A 24,354-nucleotide genomic window follows, 5' to 3' on the forward strand; every position below is an offset into this window, starting at 1 on the left:
TGTATTTCCTTTATTATATTTCAATATGATGTTCAATGCTTTTTAATGTAGATGGTGCCCACACAATTGTGAGTACAATTTATTTTCATATCGGCTGCCCAACTTCATCCCGCCCTTCAATCAGATTCTGCGATGCATTGGACTATCACAGTTCTCCCATTCCAGTCAGGTTTAGAGTGTAGATGAGATCAAATGTGGTCTCTGTTCCATACAGTTTTGCCATTTCTTTCCCCATGATACTGATCTGCGTGTACAAAAGACGTTCTGACTGATTCGGCCAGACTGTTCGCTGGAAGTGTTGTAGTACTCATGGAAACTTTGTGAAAATGGCTCTCTGAGTCTCTCTGGGACACTTGGACTGTTTCTTCCCGAATAGATTTGTAACTAAAGCACTAATGGTGACGCGAGTTTTCTTTTTGTGTTTGTGCCAATGATTACTCCAAATGGAAATCCACCAAAAGAGGTTAGTCAATGGAAATAAATTGGGTTCGGGGTGAAAGACATCAGTACCCTTGAAGCAGAGCTCGAGGCATCTATAGGGAGAGTAGCCAATACCTTCGAACAACTCGAACACGCGTGCAGGATGACATGAAACTGGGACTTAAGACCAAACTGCTGTTTTATACCGTATATATTCCAGGCACCAAACACAATAGCTATGGAAAACTGGCTACACATCACGATCTAGAATTTTTTTTTTGTTCTCATCTGCTGGCTCGCCATGGGTCTATGCCAAATGGAAATCAATAATAAATTCAGAAGACTAACGAAGGAAGAACTTGGACTTTTGGTGGGAATTATTATATAGAGACAACTTAGGAGGATCAGGTATGGCCACGGGATGGAAGACTTTTGTATACATGTGACCACCTGCCTGGCGAGTCAGCCACAAAATACGTCAAAGACGTCAATGCTCCAAACATTTACGAATGCCGAATATACCGATAGAAATAGCGAAGTGGTGGCACCACGTTTGAGGTGGCGTCCATCATGGCAATTGGCAGTGACTGTAGGACCTTGGGAAAAGACACCAAAGTCAAATATTAAAACCAGCCAAGTCAATTCACAACGTCAATATCACAGTTTCTGCAGGATCTTCCTCTCAAATATCGGTCCTGACTGACATCAGCAATGATACAATAAATTAAGAGCGTTTGATTAAGCGCTTTGCTTCTTCCCTGTATATCATATCTCAGGGCTGGAAGGAAGTATTCACGACCGACATATACCTAGTACATAGGAAAATTCACAGTGGCTTAATTGCAGTGTAATGTAAACCTTACGTGTGACTAATGAATAAATACTATTTCAATATATTTGTGTTTAGAATGAGGCGCACCATTCCAGCTGAGACATAAGAACTTAAGAACATAAGAAATAGGAGCAGGAGTAGGCCATCTAGCCCTTCGAGCCTGCCCCGCCATTCAATAAGATCATGGCGGATCTGAAGTGGATCAGTTCCAGTTTCCCGCTTTCTCCCCATAACCCTTAATTCCCCTGTCTGTCAGAAACCTAATAAGTCATCACAAATATATTAATCTGATATATTTTTACCATGTATCCCTCCTTTTCTCCAATGTAACTTGTTTTTCTTTAGTTTTTCTTGATGCAATGCTCCATCTGCTCACTGTTTATCACTTAAACAATATTGATGTCATATGAAAAATGGACCTTCCCCATTCCTCTGTTCTTCCCTTTTTGTTGTCAAAATCACATCTTCACGGACAGTGCCCGGGAATCGATACATTGTAGTTTCCGTGACAATTATTTTATGTTGTTCTTGATTGCACAATTTGGCGAAGCTCATGCACAGAACATGAACATCTCTTTCCCTGTCAGCCATGTCAGGCACTACAGCAATGACTTGACTAAGTTCATCAAATAATTTTCCATTCACATATTTGTGATGATTTCCATTTATTACATTTCAATTACAAACACAAAATCTTGCTGCATTTATTTGTGGCCTCTCGAGCTTCACCAGCAACATTTGACCAACAGGCTGAGTTCACAAGTTTCATAACCTTTAATCTCTCCATTAAAAACAAACACTCACATCCTTAAACAAAATCTGTACAAATTCACGTTGGTCCAGTTTGCCAGTGAATACAGTATTTCCTATATCCTTTCCGTCAGCAATCCTATGTTATCCACCACTTGTTTATGTTGGTACAAAATAGATTGTAAGGGGATAAGCGAACCAGTTTGTTCAGTAACTGTAGTTAATGTCATTCTCCCGAGAACCCAGCTGTGCCTCTGGAGAGATTGTCACGTCTATTAATAGTTCAAAGAATGAGGGATAGTTCGGAATCTGAGTGCAACAGAATCGCATTTTACAACATCGGGTGAGGATCTGAGAACAGTCGATTGAATGGTTCAACAGCGGATCAGAATCTGAGAACAACTGATTGGGAAGTGAAACAAAATGGATGAGAATCTGAATATAACAGCCTGGAATGTTACCACATTGGACAGATCTTTATCCGGGGCTCTTTACGCTCTTTTTAGCTTTTACGAAAACATGTCACCGTTATGGCGGCTCGAATGCATCCTTAAAGTTATTCAAGCTGGATACTATCCATTTCTCGCGATCATTGGTGTGCCAAGTAAGTAGTTATAACCATTTATTATTTCTATTAACAATGTTGAACTACAGTGTTTGTGTATTTCCTGACGATGGATCAGCCAGGCTCGGAATGTTGGATCTATTCTGTCCCCACAGACGCTGCCAGACTTGCTGAGATTTCCCAGCATTTTCTGTTTCTGTTTCAGATTCCAGAATCCACAGATTCGCCTTTAACAATATATTGAATTATTGGGTTAGGGGTAGGTTTAGGGTTAGATTTTGGGAACACTGTGTCCATTGTCTTCAGTTATCCTCACAATCTGTGCTTTCATGCTCACTGATTCCAGTCCTGTCGCAGAGCAGGAGCTGAGGTCCCCCCCTCTGACACTGAACTGAGTTGAAATCCCAGATCATCTCAATCATCAGTTTTGCTTAATAGCATTTGGTAAAATCAACATTGTATTGTGTATATATAAACACAACGTGATGTTAAACCCTTTACAAAACGTTCTGCTTATCTTCCCTGCGGCGAGATAACATTCCCACCTTCACCAATTTGTCCATTTAACTGCATAATTCCTGTTCCCTGGAATAATTTGAGAGAACAAATATGCACATTCTGCAAAACGTTTAGCTCCTTCAATTTTTTCGTATGTTCTAAAAACAGTGCATTCACCCACCGTCAGAAAGCCTGCCGTAACATCTCTGAAAGTGTGCTGAGGATGCATCACTTTGTCAGAATCTCAGTGCCTATCTGGCATCCAAAATATCACCCAACCTGTCATGTGTCCCATGACCATAGCTGTTCATGTCCAACACTGTAAGATCTCTGAACTGTGCCATTTCCCTGTCTCACCTCATCTGTTGCTTGAAGTTATTTTTTTAACATCCATCCCTGGATATTTGAAAACACTCCGACTTTAACCATTCGCAAACTTGCATAGAAAATATCAGAGTCCTAGATCAGGTCTGTGTGTTAACTCACGCATGTCTTCTGTTATCCAAGATCTTGCTGATATATCTTGGCTCCCGGTCAATTATTCAGATCATAGAATATTAGAACACAAAGTGGCTTTTCGGTCAATTATGCCTCCTCCAGCCATTAGCCAACTGTATATTGCAATCTCAATTATCGCCTTTTTCCCCATAGCCTTGGTTGATGTGCTGTTTGAAGTGACCGTCTAAATACTTCATGCATGGTCTGAATGTTTCCACCTCTGCCACCCACATAGGCAGCGGGTGCCAGATTCCCACTGTCTTTCTGGTGAAAACGCTTTACATCGAATCCACGGCATTAAAGGTATTCAGCTTCATTCCTTTAGTCTATGCCCCTGGTAATTGGCCCCTCTACTTGGGGTGACATTTCCTTCTGATCTACAAGTGTTTTGCCTCTCACGATTTTGCAAATTTAGTGAAGTACCTGTTCAACCTACTTTAATGGAAGGATAAAAATTCCAGCCTACTCATTCTCTCTTCATGTCTGAAACGAATTAACACGGGCAATATCCTAGAAAGTCGCTACAGCGCCCTCTGGAATGCAATCACGTGCTCCGCCCAGCATGGCGAATAGAACTGCGCACCATTCTCCATTTGTGGACTAATGGTTGTTTTAGATAGCCCAATCATACCTCCCTCCACTAAATCTCTCTTCCATGGCTAATAAATTAGGCTCCCTCTGAACAACCTGTGCCACAGCGTTGTGTATCTTCCTACATACACCACACCTTTCATTTGGCTCTTTGTACTTCCTGCATTCTGTCGTTCATTGTACATTCTCTTGCCTTGTTGGAATGCAAAAATGCGTCTGTTCGGACGTGTCAAGTTTAAATTAAAGTTCCCACTGGTTTATCAACTTGCCCAACCCGTCTGTATGATTCTGTAATCTTCCTCACGATTGACCCCATTATAAATTTGCACACCTTCTGTGAACTTCAAGTTCATACCTTCACTGTTAAGGTGAACATGATTAACGTTCACTACAAGCAGCGAAGAGCCCACACAAATCATTATTTTACACCAATGCACGCAAGGTTCCAGTGCAAGAACCAGCTTCAAATATGATCTTCTCACTCCTGCATATTCCTCTCTAGTGTGTCGCGTGCCCTTCTAACCATGTATTTTTAACTTATTGATCAGATTCCCGTGCGGGATCTTGCCAAAATCCTGACTGAAATCCAGTTAGAATGCATCAACTGCAATGCCCTACATCAACACATTTGACAATGCAATTAGTACTCAATTAATGTGGTAATTTTACTTTCAGCCTGATTGTGAGTAACCGCGTTTCTTTCACTTCCCCACAGTCAATTTACTGACAATTGTGGTCCTGTCCCGAGGAAAATGTGGTCTTTCTAAATGTGTGACACGCTACCTTATCGCCATGGCAGCAGCGGATCTAATGGTTGTTATATTCGACCTCATATTGAGGCACATTCCAATCGTTTTTAAGGAACAATTTCAATTCCTGTTGTCCATCCCCACATGCAACATTCACGCCGTCTTTCTTTTTGCAGCCACTGACTGTTCTGTCTGGTTCACTGTCACTTTCACTGTCGATCGATTTATAGCGATTTGCTGCAAAGAGCTAAAAACAAAATATTGCACTGAGAAAATGGCAACTGTTGTTTTCGGGACAGTGACAACATTGAGTTGCTTAAAAAACATGTCCTGGTATTTTATGCTCACAGACGAGTATTGGAAGGGAAACCGACCTTGGTTTTGTACAGTACATATCAAGAATATGTTTTCTTCGGTCTGGGTGCATTGAGACGGTATCACCAGCAGATGGAGGCAGGGTGATCTCTGGGTGCATTGAGACAGCATCACCAGCAGATGGAGGCAGGGTGGGCTCTGGGTGCATTGAGACAGCATCACCAGCAGATGGAGGCAGGGTGATCTCTGGGTGCATTGAGACGGTATCACCAGCAGATGGAGGCAGGGTGATCTCTGGGTGCATTGAGACAGCATCACCAGCAGATGGAGGCAGGGTGGGCTCTGGGTGCATTGAGACAGCATCACCAGCAGATGGAGGCAGGGAGATCTCTGGGTGCATTGAGACAGCATCACCAGCAGATGGAGGCAGGGAGGGCTCTGGGTGCATTGAGACGGCATCACCAGCAGATGGAGGCAGGGTGATCTCTGGGTGCATTGAGACGGCATCACCAGCAGATGGAGGCAGGGTGATCTCTGGGTGCATTGAGACGGTATCACCAGCAGATGGAGGCAGGGTGATCTCTGGGTGACTTTTGCTCCAAGTTTCACTGACAGTAGTGAACTGAATATGATCCAGACAACCCGAGTAATGGAACATATTTTCAATGTTTTGCTGTAGAAATGTATTTTATGTGAGGGGCACGGTGATATCAGGAGAGAGAATGAAATAATACATTGATGTATCTCAGAGACCGTAGGGACAGAACAGTTCAAACCCAGGGAGGAATCTATGACTTGTTTAAATTTGTATTGTGGGAAATCAATGCCAGCACATGGTTAACAGGAACAGGAGTGTTGAGACATTTTAGAATTATGTTGCATTAGTATATTTATACTTCAATGATTAAGGTAATGATACTTCAAAGTCTGTAGCAAGTAAACCGGAAACTAATTTGTACTGTTGGCAACTGGGTCCTTATAGTAGAGAACTGTTCCCTTCCAAACACAGGAGAGGGAGGAGAGTGAGCCCAGAGCTTCCCTCTCTCTACCCGGTGGTACAATGTCCCAGATGGTTCGAACCACTGAAGAGGTGGAGGTGAGTGGATTCAATAATGACATTCCTGCTCTTTTCATTGAGGAAGTTTTGGGACATGGATTAGCTCGTGCTCCTCCCCTCTCTCTGCTGGGTTAGTGGGAATCCAGGATGTGAACAATTTCACTCTCCGTCAATCCGATGGGGGGAATATTTCTCCATGGTTTTTTGTGTGTGACCCTCACTTCAGTTCCCAGTGGGTGCGGTGCAGCAGCTTAAAGAGGTGGTCAATGAGAGAAGCAGGGACACAGAGATCTAAATGTTGTGTTTGTGTGTCAGACATGTTAAAAATGTGGGATTGTTTCCCCCTCAGTGGGAGGAGAGTCAGTGAAGATATTTTGCAGAATCCTGTAATGAATGTGCTCTATTCTATCCCTGACCCAGTGTCTATCTCCGCTGGGAGCACTGGGTCAACAATGTTGGGTCCCAGACATGAAAATATCTGACTCAAATCAAAGATATGGAAGTAAAACTGAAAAACAACCAGTTCAACAATTGGGTATTTCATTGATCGTTAGAGGAAAATGTTTTTATTCTTTTTATTGTAGTTTTTAATGCAAGTGAGTGACTCTCATTGACATGAATTAACCGTGTCCATCAGTGCAAGGGAAATGTTCACAAAACTGGGTTTACCGCTGGATTTGTCAACTGTTTTGTTGCTGATCTTCAAGGGGATGGCTTCATGTCCCACCACACAGGAGTAAGAAGCACCGCTGGACCATTCCTCCGCTGCAATGGATAACAGGCTGTACATGAAGAAGGAGCTATCGCCGTTCTCCGCCACCACCTCGGTGTTCCTGTAGTTGCCGGGATTCACCGGCTTGTCGTTGATGGTCCACTTGACGAAGATCTCTCGGGGGGAGAAACCTCTCACTAAGCAGCTGAGGGAGACGAAACTCTGAGCGGAGACGTCTTCTGCCGAGGGCAGGAGGACAGAGACGACCGGTTCCCACGGATTTGGGTCTGCAGAAAATGTACAATAAATGTCAATAAACTGGAGAATTCTGGAGACAATGAAACCACTGGTTAGATCTCAGGGAAATGTGCTTCGCTTCTGATTTTAACTGTTCCCATGTTTGATTTGCAGCTTGGAGGAGAGGTGAACACAATTGTTTCCTCAAATAACTCGGGGGGAGCGGAGTGGAGAGATTCAGAAAGTTTACAGCACAGAATCAGGCCATTCGGCCCAACTGATCTACTTTTTCTTTTTGGTTTTCTGGTTTGTGATGCTCCACATCAGGCTCCTCCCTTCTTCTTCGATCTAAACCCAATAACATCGCCTTCAGTTCACTTTTCACTCATCAACACATCAAACTCCCCGTAAAAATATCAATCAGCCCAGAGTCGTTTAGTTCAGGGGGGAACATTAATGCACCGAATACTAAATGTTGACTAGTACACTTACAATGGAGATAGACACAGTGATGCATTTACATACAAACATAGAACATTACAGCACAGTACAGGCCCTTCGGCCCTCAATGTTGTGCCGAGCTATGTCCGAACCCAAGATCAGTCTATCCCGCTCCCTACCATTCTGGTGTGCTCCATGTGCCTATCCAATAACCGCTTGAAAGTTCCTAAAGCGTCCGACTCCACTATCACAGCAGGCAGTGCATTCCACACCCCAACCACTCTCTGAGTGAAGAATCTACCTCGGACATCCCTCCGATATCTCCCACCATCAACCTTATAGTAATGCCCCCCCTAGTAACATCTACATCCACCCGAGGAAATAATCTCTGAACCATCACTCTATCAATTCCCCCTCATCATCTTATAAACCTCTATTAGGTCGCCTCTCATCCTCCTCCGCTCCAAAGAGAAAAGCCCCAGCTCCCTCAACATTTCCTCATAAGACCTACCCTCCAAACCAGGCAGCATCCTGGTAAATCTCCTCTGCACTCTCTCCAATACTTCCACATCCTTCTTATAGTGAGGTGACCAGAACTGAACACAATATTCCAAATGTGGTCTCACCAAGGCCCTGTACAGTTGCAGCATAACCCCACGGCTCTTAAACTCAGACCCCCTGTTAATAAACACTAACACACTATAAGCCTTCTTCAAGACATCTAATGCAGCAAACTACATGACATTAACTTAGAAGTTGTTGTCTGCTTTGTAGCAACTGTAATAGATCCCTAATTCCGATGAACATCAGAATGATATATGTTGTCCTCTGTTTGAGTCTCTTACCCTGAGATGCGCTGATGTTCAGACTCTGAGTGTTTCCTTGGTGAGTGACCTGGCAGGTATAGACCGCTTTGCTGAACCATTCCCCAGCGGAGACTGTCAGCTGAATGCTGGCCGAGCAGTTCCCGTTCAGTTCACAGGGGGAGAGGTGACAATTCCTGAATGTGTGGGTTCCCCGTTGTTCAGACACTCCACTTCCATTGACCCTGGCTGGGAATCGATGATTGAACAGACGATGATTGCGAATTTCCTGTGTGAGATTTTTTCACTGGAACTCACGGTGAGGATAACAGTTGGAGGGACCCCAGTATCAAAACCTTCAGAGAAAAAAAACAGATCACTCATTTCCTGCAGAAGATGTGGATCAATTAAACTTTTGTCAACAGAGGGTAGTAAGGGTGTGGAATGCCCTGCCTGCAGCAGTTGTGGACTCGCCAACTTTAAGGGCGTTCAAATGGTCAGTGGATAGGCGTATGGATAACATTGGAATTGTTTAGGTTAGAGGGTCATTAGATTGGTTCCACTGGTCGGCGCAACATCGAGGGCCGAAGGGCCTGTACTGTGCTGTAATGTTCTATGTTCTAACTCATTTGCAGTCAATAGACACTAACTGGACCAATCCAGAGGGCCGGAAGATGCACATCTATTGAAATGAGTTCTAACCAAGGCCCTACATGTTAACCACAGTGTTTCTGTTTTACACAAGCTCCACCACACTTACATGGTATTTCAATGCTCTTGACTGTGCTGATGTGTCGAACCTCACAGTCAATTCTGGGACATTCTCCCACTGAGTCGCTGATGGTTCACTGGCTGCTCAGGGTGTAGGTTCCCTTTGTGTTTCTCACTGATGGGTAAGGCTTAAACCCACTGGGGACCGTTTGCCCATTTATCTTGCAGGTCACTTTGTAGATATCTGGAGAGTAATCCATCGCCAAACATCAGAAGGTGATGGAGCCGTCGGAGTTGTGTTGCTGACAGGGGGAGACCAGGCCGTAGAGATTGGGCGGAGATTGTTTCGCTGGCAAAGAATGGCCAATTGAACAAGTTAGACTCTTACTTGCATTTATTAAGTCATCAAACATATTGTTACAAATAGGTTTCTATATTAGATATAGCTCTTGGTGTTAAAGGGATGAAGGGATATGGGTAGTAGGTGTGATCAGGATAGTGATGAGCTCTGACCAAAGTGAATGGCGGAGTAGTCCCAAAGGGCCAAATGGCCTACTGCAGCTTCTATTTTCTATGTTTCTATCTCCAACACTGATTAGAATTATGAACTTATCCCTAATATTTCCCGATGAAATCTTTCATCCGCCTTTGAGATGATGTTACTTCTATCATTTGGGAATTGTCATCTCTGTAGAAACTCATATCCCTGTCTCCACTTCTATCAAATTAGGAAAAAAAAAACACATTCTGTTAGTCTCACAATGACGTGTCATTCATTGGCTTAACAGAGAACAGCAAAAATGTTCCCCATTATTGCAGCAACTATTTATTTCTCAACAACAGCAGTGTGTGACAAACCGCTGTTTATTTCTCAAACAACAACACTTTGTGATAAAGAAGTTCTCCCTTCATTCAGACTATCCACTCACCTGATGAGGGAGCTCCAACAGCTTGTGATTCCAAATAAACCTGTTGGACTTTAACCTGGTGTTGTGAGAATCCTTCCTGTGCCCACACCAACCTCACTCCGGCATCTCCACACTAGTTTTGGAAATTGCCTGTGTTCAAACTGATTGGTGCCCCTTCCTCTCTCCAACTCACTGCCTCTCACTGCACAAACCAGAGATTAGTGACTTTGCTTCAAAAATACGTCCGGAATGAATACTTACTGAATGATCAGGAAACTCGAAATGTGATTATAAATTCAAATAAATCCAACATTGACTCATTGAAGGATCACACATTAATACCTAGAGTTTCCCATTCGGGCCCTGAAGTCTCCTCCAACATTCACTGAGATTACAGATGAGCTGATTGTGGTGCTAGCTCTATTCTGAACCCCCTCACTCTGCCCATCCATCACCCGCTCTCTGCCCATTTCCCCAGCTCTTTGCCCTTTCCCCTGGCTCTCTGCCTGTCACAGTGGCTCTTTTCCCCTTTTATCCGGCTCTCTGTATTTCCACCTGGTTCTCTACACTTCCCTCCAGCTCTGTGCCCTCTCCCCCGGCTCTCTGCTCTTTCTCTGTATCTGTCTGTATCTCTGTCACACCGTACAAACACTTTCAACAGGATCAGGTATAACATTTACAGAAATGTTTAATATAAATTCCAATTAATGTATAGAATAAGCAGAAAATATTACACAGCAGCACCAGCATTGTGAGTGAGTGGAACATTTTCACTGGATAAATGTAGAAATTTTAGATTTATTTAAATTTTGGTTTACATTTCAAACACTTGTGCAGTCCATGGTTCAAACCGCAGCCATTAGATGTCACCATATTTAAACATTTGGAAGGTAAAAGTTCCAGCCATCAAATGTCACCGAGATTAAACATTGCAGGGACCCCAAATTGTAAATGCAGTGACAAACTATGTTCTGAACGAGTGGCGTAAGCCGATACCAGTAAAGATTTTAAACATACAAACACAATAAAGCCTGCTTTATTTCTGTCTGCAGTCATGCATCAAACAGTTGCGAACCCACAGAATGTTCATATTCAATCAAAGCGTGTAACAGCTCAGTGTCACTGAGTTCAAACAATGCAGAAACACTAAATTAATTCACAAATGTTACGTGTTTAGAGTCACCCAGATACATAATCTCCTCACCACAGAAAAAGAAACGCATCAGTGACAGACTGAACCCCACTTCATGCAGAAGCAGCACAATTCTACAAACACTTTCAACAGAATCAAATGTAACTTTTACAGAAATGTTCAATATAAATTCCAGCCAATTCGCCCATCACCAAACGAATTAATGTTTAGAATAAGCAGAAAATATTGCACAGCAGCACCAGCATTGTGAGTGAGTGGAACATTTTCACTGGATAAATATAGAAATTCTAGATTATTTTAATTTTTTGGTTTAAATTTCAAACACTGGTGCAGTAGATGGTTCAACCCGCAGCCACTAGATGTCACCGAGATTCAACGCTGCAGAAACGCTGAATTGTTTAACAGACATTTAGATTTTAAAGTAACCCAACCACACAGTAACCTCAACAGATAAACACAAAATCCCATCAATTTGGGATTGAATCCCTCAGCAGCACCTACTGTCCAGAAAGAGCTGAATTCTAAAACCCCTTCGCAGCAGAATCACAGGAAACATTGTAACAATTCTCAACCGAGAATCCACCAAAGTCACATTTCTGTTACCAAATGGATTATTAGTACAGATAAAAATATAAAACAAAGACACATGTAAACCAGTTACTCAGTAAGTGGATGGTTCTTACCTGTAGTCACCGTCACCATGGTCCCTTGTCCCCAGTAGTCGAAAGCATCACAGTGTCACATTCTGTAGGCTGTGTCATACAGTAACCGTCCCTGCACAGAATAGACACAAAATCACCATTACTTTAAATATCCACAAACCCAAGGAAAAGCAAAGACAATGAACGTTCATTAGATTATAATTGGATCTTTGGATATCATTTGACATTCCTAAATGACCCTAATGTTTTATATTTCACAGAGTTACACGTGAACATGTTGTTGAAAACACACATCGATAATTGAGTAACTAGCAAGATTTTCCATGTTTATTCTTGCCATGTGGTCAGTGCTGGATATAAATAATATTGTACTGTGATTACAGTTGGGATTTAAAAGTGACACTGATCCAGTTTCAATCAATCAGTGCTGAGGGTTTTTTGTACTGACAGTAACTGCTGTGTAGCTCCAGCTATCACAGTGAGACACAGCATGACCAGTACTGAGGCGGACAGTTAGCTGTAAAATACAGACAGTTAATTTCACTGCTATTTCAAAAGCCTGTTTCCAGCTCGTTAAGGGTGACTCAGTGAGATATTTCAGTTTTGACTGGTCATGATATTGATAAAGGGGGTTAGAAACTTGTACACTCTCTGTGCACATTCAGCATGTAAATCAATAACAATAAACTTGAAGCATTTTACATCATAAAAAAAATACTGCTTCTAAGTATTATTTTGTTGAACCCTCATGTACTTTGGCATTCGGCAATGGCATTGGTCACAAATGTAAGCAAGGACCTTTTCTGAGGTTTCTGTATGAGGATGGCGCTTTTCTCAGCACTGTGACCCCCGTAGAATATCACAGTGACACACACCCATACAAAAACTGCACTCACTCTGTTCAGTCCTGCTGTTCAACATTCACTTTAAATGGACCATTGGTTTTGCTCGAATGGGAAATGTAGGCAACTGTTTATATAACACAATCTATCAGAAATATTAAAAAGAGTAATATATCGTGTGTTGGATTGCTGAAACTACAATGAATATAAAGGCAGTGAAAAGCTGACCAGTTGTATCGGTGAGTTTGGGAAGTTTTACTGTTAAATGCTTTCTGTGTTACTCTTTATTTTAAACACCATTATAGTTTGCTTCTGACCAGCCTCGATCATACTGCATTGAAAACAGATCCTGACCTTCAGGTTATGATGGAAGATGCTGATATCCCCAGTAATAGATGGCCGTGTCTCCAGTCTTCAGGCTCGTCATCTCCAAAGAGAAGATGTTGCTTGAAGTGTCTGTGGACGCAGTAAATCGACCCTGAATTGATGGCGTGTAGTAGTTAGTGCTGGATGAACGATAGTAGGTAACCAGACACTCCAGCCCCCTCTCCGGGAACCTGCCGGATCCAGTCCATCCAGTAGCTGCCAAGATTTAAACCGCTGGTTTTACAGCTCAGTTTCAGGGAGCCTCCGGGACGCCTTTGTACTTTCAGTGATTTGACTTGATATTTTCCTTCCACCTTTCCGTATCCAGACAACCTGGTTTCTTCCAATTCTCACGCCACGTACATCCTTCTGGGTCCCAGTGAGTTTCAAATCCTGTATCTGTCTCTCTGCAGAGCTGCTGGTTAAAGACACATTTACAGCACTTAGCAGACAGAAACTTCACTCTGCTTCTTTCCCTCCCCCTCCCCCATCTAGTGCTTGTAATGTTTCAATGAAAAGGCTGGTTTCTGCAGCTCTGATCTCTGGTGAGTCATTAAGCTCAGGGCACACACACATTCAGACACCCGGACAGACAACAACAGACAGATGACATTGTAATTCAGGAGTGGAATTAGTAAATGAGACAACAAATAACTTTGCAAGAAATTGTTACACTTCAAGCAACTTAAGGGAAAGGCAACTTTGCGGGAATCAGTAAAGGGGACAAACCTGTAGCCGATGGAGCCCTGGGTGAGCAAGTTGTACAGTCCACATTCAGACCTGGCCTGCCTGGCAGTGCAGAGCTGCGAGTTACTTTAAATCCGTCTTCTCCCAGCTCCCAGTGCTGGTGATGTGGAGCTGGGATGGGGCGGAGGGAGAGAGCCTTGGGATAAACCATTTACCTGGTGCTCACTAACCCACACACACAACCCCCCCACACACTCAGAGACAGGCTGGTGTTGGACTGGGCCATACCTGCAGGAGGTGTGTCCAGGTGAGGTGTAGGAGATGTGGTTGGATGGGCTTTGATTGGGGAGGTGTGGACAGTGTGTGTGGAGGTTATAAAAAGGCTGGGGTTCCATTGTTCTGTCTCTGTCTCCGCGTGGCTGGGTAAGTATCAGGTAAGCTGTGTGTCTGTGTGAGTGAGTCAGTGTGTGTGTGTGTGCGCAGCATGGAGTTCCAGCTCTGAGATTTTAACCCCCCTCCCCTTTACCCAGCACAAAGCCCCTGGCCCAGGATCTGTCTCCCCCACCATGGGAGAGGGAATGGAAGGAGTTGGAGAGATCACCGAGGGAAAAGATGTGCGCTGGTGAGTATGAACCTCTTCACTTTGTGTCTGCGTCTCTTTCCCACCTCAGCCCTGCTTTTCTCTGTCTGTTTGCAGCCTCCTCTCAATCTCCCTCTGTCTTTCTCATTCTTAATCTTTCCCTCTCAATCTTAATCTTTCTCCTCTCAGTCTTAATCTTTCCCTCTCAATCTTAATCTTTCCATCTCAATCTTAATCTTTCACTCCCAATCGTAATCTTTCCCTCTCATTCTGAATCTTTCCCTCTCATTCTGAATCTTTCCCTCTCATTCTGAATCTTTCCCTCTCATTCTGAATCTTTCCCTCTCATTCTGAATCTTTCCCTCTCATTCTGAATCTTTCCCTCTCATTCTGAATCTTTCCCTCTCATTCTGAATCTTTCCCTCTCATTCTGAATCTTTCCCTCTCATTCTGAATCTTTCCCTCTCATTCTGAATCTTTTCCTCCCATTCTTAATCTTTCCCTCTCATTCTGAATCTTTCCCTCTCATTCTGAATCTTTCCCTCTCATTCTGAATCTTTCCCTCTCATTCTGAATCTTTCCCTCTCATTCTGAATCTTTCCCTCTCATTCTGAATCTTTCCCTCTCATTCTGAATCTTTTCCTCCCATTCTTAATCTTTCCCTCTCATTCTTAATCTTTCCCTCCGAATCTTTGTACTGTCTCTTTATTTTCCCTCCCTGTCTCTTTATTTTCCCTCCCTGTCTCTTTATTTTCCCTCCCTGTCTCTTTATTTTCCCTCCCTGTCTCTTTATTTTCCCTCCCTGTCTCTTTATTTTCCCTCCCTGTCTCTTTATTTTCCCTCCCTGTCTCTTTATTTTCCCTCCCTGTCTCTTTATTTTCCCTCCCTGTCTCTTTATTTTCCCTCCCTGTCTCTTTATTTTCCCTCCCTGTCTCTTTATTTTCCCCCTGTCTCTTTATTTTCTCTCCCTGTCTTTTATTTTCTCTCCCTCTCTTTATCTTCCCTCTCTTTATCTTCCCTCTCTTTATCTTCCCTCTCTTTATCTTCCCTCTCTTTATCTTCCCTCTCTTTATCTTCCCTCTCTTTATCTTCCCTCTCTTTATCTTCCCTCTCTTTATCTTCCCTCTCTTTATCTTCCCTCTCTTTATCTTCCCTCTCTTTATCTTCCCTCTCTTTATCTTCCCTCTCTTTATCTTCCCTCTCTGTCTTTATTTTCCCTCTGTCTTTATTTTCCCTCTGTCTTTATTTTCCCTCTGTCTTTATTTTCCCTCTGTCTTTTTTCTTCTGTCTTTTTTCTGTCTTTTTTCTTCTGTCTTTTTTCTTCTGTCTTTTTTCTTCTGTCTTTTTTCTTCTGTCTTTTTTCTTCTGTCTTTTTTCTTCTGTCTTTTTTCTTCTGTCTTTTTTCTTCTGTCTTTTTTCTTCTGTCTTTTTTCTTCTGTCTTTTTTCTTCTGTCTTTTTTCTTCTGTCTTTTTTCTTCTGTCTTTTTTTTTCTGTCTTTTTTTTTCTGTCTTTTTTTTTCTGTCTTTTTTTTTCTGTCTTTTTTTTTCTGTCTTTTTTTTTCTGTCTTTTTTTTCTGTCTTTTTTTTCTGTCTTTTTTTTCTGTCTTTTTTTTCTGACTTTTTTTTTCTGACTTTTTTTTCTGACTTTTTTTTTCTGACTTTTTTTTTCTGACTTTTTTTTTCTGACTTTTTTTTTCTGACTTTTTTTTTCTGACTTTTTTTTCTGACTTTTTTTTTCTGACTTTTTTTTTCTGACTTTTTTTTCTGACTTTTTTTTTCTGACTTTTTTTTTCTGACTTTTTTTTTCTGACTTTTTTTTTCTGACTTTTTTTTTCTGACTTTTTTTTTCTGACTTTTTTTTTCTGACTTTTTTTTTCTGACTTTTTTTTTCTGACTTTTTTTTTCTGACTTTTTTTTCTGACTTTTTTTTCTGACTTTTTTTTCTGACTTTTTTTTTCTGACTTTTTTTTTCTGACTTTTTTTTTCTGACTTTTTTTTTCTGACTTTTTTTTTCTGACTTTTTTTTTCTGACTTTTTTTTTCTGACTTTTTTTTTCTGACTTTTTTTTTCTGACTTTTTTTTTCTGACTTTTTTTTTCTGACTTTTTTTTTCTGACTTTTTTTTTCTGACTTTTTTTTTCTGACTTTTTTTTTCTGACTTTTTTTTTCTGACTTTTTTTTTCTGACTTTTTTTTTCTGACTTTTTTTTTCTGACTTTTTTTTTCTGACTTTTTTTTTCTGACTTTTTTTTTCTGACTTTTTTTTTCTGACTTTTTTTTTCTGACTTTTTTTTTCTGACTTTTTTTTTCTGACTTTTTTTTTCTGACTTTTTTTTTCTGACTTTTTTTTTCTGACTTTTTTTTTCTGACTTTTTTTTTCTGACTTTTTTTTTCTGACTTTTTTTTTCTGACTTTTTTTTTCTGACTTTTTTTTTCTGACTTTTTTTTTCTGACTTTTTTTTTCTGACTTTTTTTTTCTGACTTTTTTTTTCTGACTTTTTTTTTCTGACTTTTTTTTTCTGACTTTTTTTTTCTGACTTTTTTTTTCTGACTTTTTTTTTCTGACTTTTTTTTTCTGACTTTTTTTTTCTGACTTTTTTTTTCTGACTTTTTTTTTCTGACTTTTTTTTTCTGACTTTTTTTTTCTGACTTTTTTTTTCTGACTTTTTTTTTCTGACTTTTTTTTTCTGACTTTTTTTTTCTGACTTTTTTTTTCTGACTTTTTTTTTCTGACTTTTTTTTTCTGACTTTTTTTTTCTGACTTTTTTTTTCTGAAGTGCTGTCCTCCCTGTAGATTTCTCTGAGCTCAACCACCCTTTAAATGCTCCCCTTTAAATGCCCCCCCCTTTAAATGCCCCCCCCTTTAAATGCCCCCCCCTTTAAATGCCCCCCCCTTTAAATGCCCCCCCCTTTAAATGCCCCCCCCTTTAAATGCCCCCCCCTTAAATGCCCCCCCTTCCCCCCCCCTTTAAATGGCCCATCTTCTACCCACCGCCAAATCCCTCTGAGCCTCAAACTCCCCGGTATCCCTCTGATCCCTCAATCAATCCCCTCATTCCCTCCATTTCTCCCCCCCCACATTCCTCTTTCTCCGGCCTGATTCCCGATCCCTCTGCCTAATCTCCTTTAATCCGACTCTAAGCAACACCCCCCCCACCCCCTCAATCTCCCTCCCGGCCCCCACCGCCAGCCAGGTTCTGACCCGAGATTTCTCTACAATCGCCCCCCCCCCCCCGAATGTCTCCCTGGATCACAACTCCCCCCCCCCCCACTTGCTGCATCCCTCTGCCCCCCAATCCCACTCCTCCAATCCCACCCCCTTCAATCTCTCTCATCCCCAAACTACATCTTTAAATCCCCCCCCCCACAGCTTCTGAGTCCCTCCCCCTCCCAGATCCCTTCTATATCCCTCAGAGCCCCAGAAATCCCCCTCCTTTTCCCCCCTCCTTGTCCCACTCCGGCTATGTTGCCCCCAGTGCTGTCCCCCCCCCCTATAGATTCCCCTCTGAGCTCAAACCCCTCTCTTGATCCCAATCCTGTACCCCCCCCCCCCGGCTATTTCCCCCTATATCTCCCCCCACTCCCCAATCTCCCTCCCTTACTGCCAAAGCCCTATAGATTCCTTGAACCTCTCTCTTGAGCCCAATCCTCATCCCCCCCCAACCTCAACCTCTTTAATTCCCCCCTCCCCGACAAGCCCCTCTAATTCTCCCCCTGCTGAAACCTAAACCCCCCCACTTTAAGACCCCCCCCTTTAAGACCCAAACTACATCTTTTAATTGCCCCACTTCTGAGTCACTGCCCCTCCCAGATCCCTCCTGTATCCCTCAAACCCCCAGAAATCCCTCTCCAAACCCCCCCCTTCCCAAATCCTTCTCTCTCCCGACACCCACCGCCAATCTGACTCCAAACCCCCTGAATCAAACTCCCGCCCCAATTCCTGATATCACCACCCCCCCCACAAAGTTCCTCGCACCCCCATTCCGCTAACTCCCGACCCCATCCAGACCCTCTCCAGATTCTGACCCGAGATTTCTCTCCAATCCCCCCTGAATTTCTCCCTGTCCTGGATCGCATCCCCCCCCCCCCCCAAACCCTTGCTGCATCCCTCTGCCCCCCCCAATCCCACTGCCTCTCCAATCCCACCCCCTTCAATCTGACAGAGCCCCAAACTATGTCTGTAAATCTCCCCCCCAACAACTTCTGAGTCGCTCCCCCTCCCAGATCCCTTCTATATCCCTCAGAGCCCCAGAAATCTCAGCCCCTTCCCCAATCCTCTCTGTTCAATCTCCTTCACCCCACTCAAAGGCACCCACTGCCAAATCTCCCTCTAAACCCTCCCCCCCTCAATCTCCCCTCATTCCACCCCCCCAATTCCTCTCTCTCCCTCCTGCCTGACTCCCTATCTCCTTTAATCTGACTCTAAACCCCCCACCCTTCCCCTCAATCTCTCTCCCACACCCACCGCCAATCTGACTCTAATCCCTGAATCTCCCAAGCTCCTGCCCCAATTCCTAAGCACCCTCCAAGGCAAAGCTCCCTCTGCACCCCCCTCAACTCTGACCCACACCCCCTTCTGCTAACTCCCTCTCAGACCCTCTCCAGATTCTAACACCCGTGAGATTCATCTCGAATCCCCCCTGAATGTCTCCCTGGATTGACCCCCCCACCCTTGCTGCATCCCTCTGCCCCCCAATCCTGCTCCCTCCCACCCCCTTCAATCTGTCTGAGCCCCAAACTACATCTTTCAATTGCCCCACTTCTGAGTCACTGCCCCTCCCAGATCCCTCCTGTATCCCTCAAAGCCCCAAAAATCCCTCTCTAAACCCCACCTTCCCAAATCCCTCTTGATTTTGCCCGATTCCCTCCCTCAATCCCTGCTGCTGAATCTCTGAATCCCAAATTCCTCACAAGACCCTCCCTTTAATCCCCCTCAGTCCCTCTAATTCCCCACCAGAATCCCAGAGTCACCCCCCTACATCCCTCTCCGCTCTCCCCTTTAATCCCCCTCAATCCCTCTAATTCCCCACCAGAATCCCAGAGTCTCCCCTACATCCCTCTCCGCTCTCCCCTTTAATCCCCCTCAGTCCCTCTAATTCCCCACCAGAATCCCAGAGTCTCCCCTACATCCCTCTCCGCTCTCCCCTTTAATCCCCCTCAGTCCCTCTAATTCCCCACCAGAATCCCAGAGTCTCCCCCCTCCATCCCTCTCCGCTCTCCCCTTTAATCCCCCTCAGTCCCTCTAATTCCCCACCAGAATCCCAGAGTCTCCCCCCTACATCCCTCTCCGCTCTCCCCTTTAATCCCCCTCAATCCCTCTAATTCCCCACCAGAATCCCAGAGTCTCCCCCCTACATCCCTCTCCGCTCTCCCCTTTAATCCCCCTCAGTCCCTCTAATTCCCCACCAGAATCCCAGAGTCTCCCCCCTACATCCCTCTCCGCTCTCCCCTTTAATCCCCCTCAGTCCCTCTCCACAATCCCTCTAAACCTCCTGCCCACCAAATCATTCCCTTGGAGCTCTGTACTTCACACCCGCCCCCCCCACAAATGCCCAAACCCTCTTCAATCCTCCTCCAAGTCCCCCTCAGCACCATTACACCCTGCCCCCCACCCCCCCCCCAACTGTTCAAACCCTCGTCCATCTCCCCACATCCCTCTCAGCTCCCAATCCCTCAGTTGCCTCTCCTGCCCTTGCCCTGGTAAATTCCCACTCCCTCCCTGTAAACAGCCCCTAGACTGACAGAACCCCCCCCCTTTGTAATTACTGTACCCCCCCCCCCCCCCCACCGCAATCAATCCCCCTCCACTCCCTCCGACACACAGACCACTAACCCTCAGTGTAAAAGCCCCACCCAGTCTATCTGTGTATGAAAATGAACGACAAAGACACGGGGATTTTTATTAATATTTATCTCTCTGGTTATAGCTCGTGTCCGAGGATTCCTCACGGCAAAACTACTCGCTGTCTGCGTCGCCAAACTTTCCGAAAGAATTCCCCTCGGTCGGAAAGAGAAAATAAAGTGAAATTTGATTAAAGACAAAACACAAAAGCTGATGGTAAACAATAAAAGGCACAGCAAGATCCCAGGACTTGCTGACATTCACAATCTCACTGAGGGGGGAGTGGGGGGAACATTCATTTTCACATCCTCGTTATTAAACCCTGACAAAATGGAAACAATTTTCAAATGAAATCAACTTCCAAACACCTCGTGACTGTCCTGATATTTAATTTATTAAAACACATCAAAGTATTCTGGGGGGTGGGGGGGGGATTTACTCCAGAGACAGGCCAGTCAATTAACACAGGATCCCCCCAATGAAATTCCCACTTCTATCAGTCACCTCTCCTCCACTGCCCCCTCCTCTGTTTCTCCCTCTCTGTCTCTTAACACACTCCCCCCAGATTGATACCTGTCTCCCTGCCTCTCTCACTCTCTTCCTCTCTCTCTATCTCCCTGTCTAATATTATGAAGCTGTTTATAATAGTTAAAATATGTTTTATTTGACAAATGTAAATATTGAAAAGAAATGCTGAGAAACCCAAAATAACCCGTCCAGCATTGAGTCTTTCGAAAGCCTGTGTCTTTGGGATTTTAAACTGCAGAAAGCAGGCTGCAGAAGACAACTTTATAACATCTGTGTCCAAAACAGCATCCAGAATCCCAGCAGCAAAACAGGCTTTCAATTGGAGCAATGATTTTAAAACAAGCTCTCAAACACACACACACACACAACCAATAGACAGTTTCATTTTACAGATATTTCATTTACTCTTAGCCACCCACCAAAGGGTTAACCTGTTTGTGATTAATTACAAAGCCGGGATATTTTAACCCCAGGGTTTTAAACTCCGGTCCCCCCACACCCCACCCCACAATCTAACCAGGACTGGTTCATCCCAGAGCCGGGGGGGGGAATGGACAGAATCTGGATACCCCACCCCGCCTCAGTCCCCAGATACAACTAAACTGCCCTCTTTAACCCGGGAACAAGCTGTGTCCATTCCCTCTGGGAGAGACTTTTTAAAATCACCCTCCCAGCAGGGATTTATTTCTGTGAATCAGGAAACCCCAGAAGGGTGTGACTGAGGCTTTTCTCCAAACACTGGGTGCTGGACACTGACTCCACAGCAGAGATACCACCCCCTTCCGTTCCCCCCCCCACCCTGAGATCCTGTGTCTCTTCCACACCCTCTCATTCCAAGACCCCACAAACCTCAATTCTTGTCCTGTTTACCCTCACTTCCACCCTCTGTTTTTGTCTCTCTCCCTGTCTTTTTCTCTCTCTCCCTGTCTTTTTCTCTCTCTCTCCCTGTCTTTTTCTCTCTCTCCCTGTCTTTTTCTCTCTCCCTCTCTCTCTCCCTGTCTTTCTCTCCCTCTGTCTATCTCTGTGTATTTCTCTCTCTCCCTGTTGTGTCTATCTCCCTCTCTCTCTCTCTCCCTGTCTAATATTATGAAGCTGTTTATAATAGTTAAAATATGTTTTTTTTGACAAATGTAAATATTGAAAAGAAATGCTGAGAAACCCAAAATAACCCATGCAGCATTGAGTCTTTCGAAAGCCTGTGTCTTTGGGATTTTAAACTGCAGAAAGCAGGCTGCAGAAGACAACTTTATAACATCCGTGTCCAAAACAGCAGCCAGAATCCCAGCAGCAAAACAGGCTTTCAATTGGAGCAATGATTTTAAAACAAGCTCTCAAACACACACACACACAACCAATAGACAGTTTCATTTTACAGATATTTCATTTACTCTTAGCCACCCACCAAAGGGTTAACCTGTTTGTGATTAATTACAAAGCCGGGATATTTTAACCCCAGGGTTCCCCAGAGAGAAACATCATCCCGACATAGTAACAATATTTATAATTCCAAAATCACACCCCCTCCCTTAATCAGTGAATGAATGACTCCAATTGCAATGAAGATCATTCTGCACAGCAAGATCCCACTGTCAATCCCACAATGGAGGAAACACCCCCTGCCCTAGACTCTCTCCCCCGCCCCTCCTGAGACCCTCACACCCTCCCCACTCCCTCTCTGTTTAGCTCTCCCTCCATTTCTCTACCTCTCTCTGCCTCCTGCCCCTCCCCAACCCTTCGCCTCCCCCTCAATCTTTCCTGTTCAAAGTCCCGCTCAGGGTCCCAGTGTGAGGAATAGGGAGCCGGACCCACCTGTGTACACAGCAAGATCCCACACACACACACAACCTGGTGAGGGGCGGATTAAATGAATGCAGTGGGGTGGGGACTGCGGGAGAGGGTGTGGGGAATGGGATCCACACCTCCCTCCCTCTCTCTCCCCAGATTAAACTGACAACAATTCACACTGGGGTTTTCTTTCCCATTTTATTGAGAGATGAAATATAGATGGGAATGTGTGGGGAGAGAGGGGAGGGGGTGCAGAGATTGGGAAAAACGCTGGAGAGACAGGGGCAGGGACATTCTCTACCACCCCCCCCCCAATCCAAATAGAAATTCCTGGGAAAACAGAGAGAAAAGAATCTGGAATCAGACAGCACAGAAACAGGCCCTTCGGCCCACCAGCTCAATGCTGGCCCATCCAATCCCAATCTATACCCCTCCCATTCCCCAGCACTCGCTCCGTAGCCTACGATCCCTCGGGGATTAAAGGGCTCGAATTTCCCCAACCCCCTTTCCAGCTTTTACCGTGAACCCCACTCTGCGGGTCCCTGAGCCTGATCTCGTTTCAGAATAAAAAGTGTGGTCCCTGTCGCAGTGCGGGGCAAAGGCCCAGAGTGTGCACAGCAAGATCCCACAGCAGCAGCAAGGTGAACTTGAATCAGATGGGACACAGTCCCCCCACACAACCCCCACCCTCTTGCCTGCTGTGAGCCCCCGTCCCGCTCACTACCCTGTGTGTGTGTGTGTGTGTGTGCATCATCCCAAATCTCCACCAAGGCTGGAAATCCCTCTTAAAACGAAACCAAACACCTTTTAAAACAAAACCCTTGTGGTGCACAGCAAGATCCCATAGGTGCAGTCAGGTGTGTGGAGTTTTTTTTCACTTTGGGAAATGTTTATACAGAGAGAGAGAGTGAGGCAGAGAGGGGCTGAGACAGTGAAATCACCCCCACCCCCAGGACCCTCAGAATTAAACTGGATCCCCTGTCCCTCACTGAGGCTCCCCCTCCCTCGAACAGCCTGTGTCTCTCCCCCTGCATCTAACCCACACCTACAGCTGTTTCCATCCCTCTCTCTCTCCCTCTCTCTCTCTCCATCCGTTTCTGCTACAGAAGAGACAGGGAGAGAGACAGAGAGAGAAAAAACACAGAGAGAGAGAGACAAGGAGAGACAGAGATAGTTAGACAGACACAAGGAGAGAGAACAGGGAGATACAGAGACAGATATTTGCTAACAAATTGTGTGTGGTCACATTATTGAGTGTCCTGTCATTTGGTGATTGTTTTATACAGAGAGGCAGAGAGAGAGGTGAAGACAGTGACATTCTCTCCCTGGCACCCCGGCAAGCTCAGAGACACAGAAGCTGCAGACACTCACACACACAAACTGCTTTGGTAAGTTCCCCCAATCTCTGTCTCTTTATCTATGTCTCTGTGTGTCTATCTCCCTCTCTCTCAGTAACTTCATTGCAGTGTTAATGTGAGCCTTACTTGTGACACTAATAAACTTTAAAACTTTAAGTACCCTCTCTGTCCCTTTATCTCTCTCTCTTTTTGTCTCTGTATCTATGTCTCTCTCAGTAACTTCTTTGCAGTGTTAATGTCAGCCTTGTGACAGTAATAAATAAGTTATAAAACTTTCAACTTTAAACCCTATCTCTGACTCTGTGTGAATTCAGAGCCCAGGTCAGTGCCAGATTGAGAGGGGGGGTCAGTATTGAGCAGGATGGACAGACAGTTTGATAGAAAGTTTGAAGAAACTACAGGCAGTGTTTGGAAACATGTTGGGGGTTGTGGAAAGGTCAGTGTGTAACAAGCTGAGGGAAGGGGG

At 44.2% G+C, this 24,354-nt stretch overlaps 1 protein-coding gene and 1 pseudogene across 1 annotated transcript in view; one reads left to right on the forward strand and one right to left on the reverse strand.

Moving 5' to 3' along the window:
- The window catches only part of LOC145361221 (scavenger receptor cysteine-rich domain-containing protein DMBT1-like), a 445,694-nt gene that overhangs the window by 179,683 nt on the left and 241,657 nt on the right, over positions 1-24,354 (forward strand). The window lies entirely within an intron of this gene.
- LOC145361200 (Ig heavy chain C region-like) lies at positions 924-13,884 on the reverse strand (annotated as a pseudogene).

Source organism: Carcharhinus amblyrhynchos, chromosome 34 (genome assembly GCF_965287045.1).
Source record: "Carcharhinus amblyrhynchos chromosome 34, sCarAmb.v2.hapA, whole genome shotgun sequence".
Taxonomy (NCBI): Eukaryota; Metazoa; Chordata; class Chondrichthyes; order Carcharhiniformes; family Carcharhinidae; genus Carcharhinus; species Carcharhinus amblyrhynchos.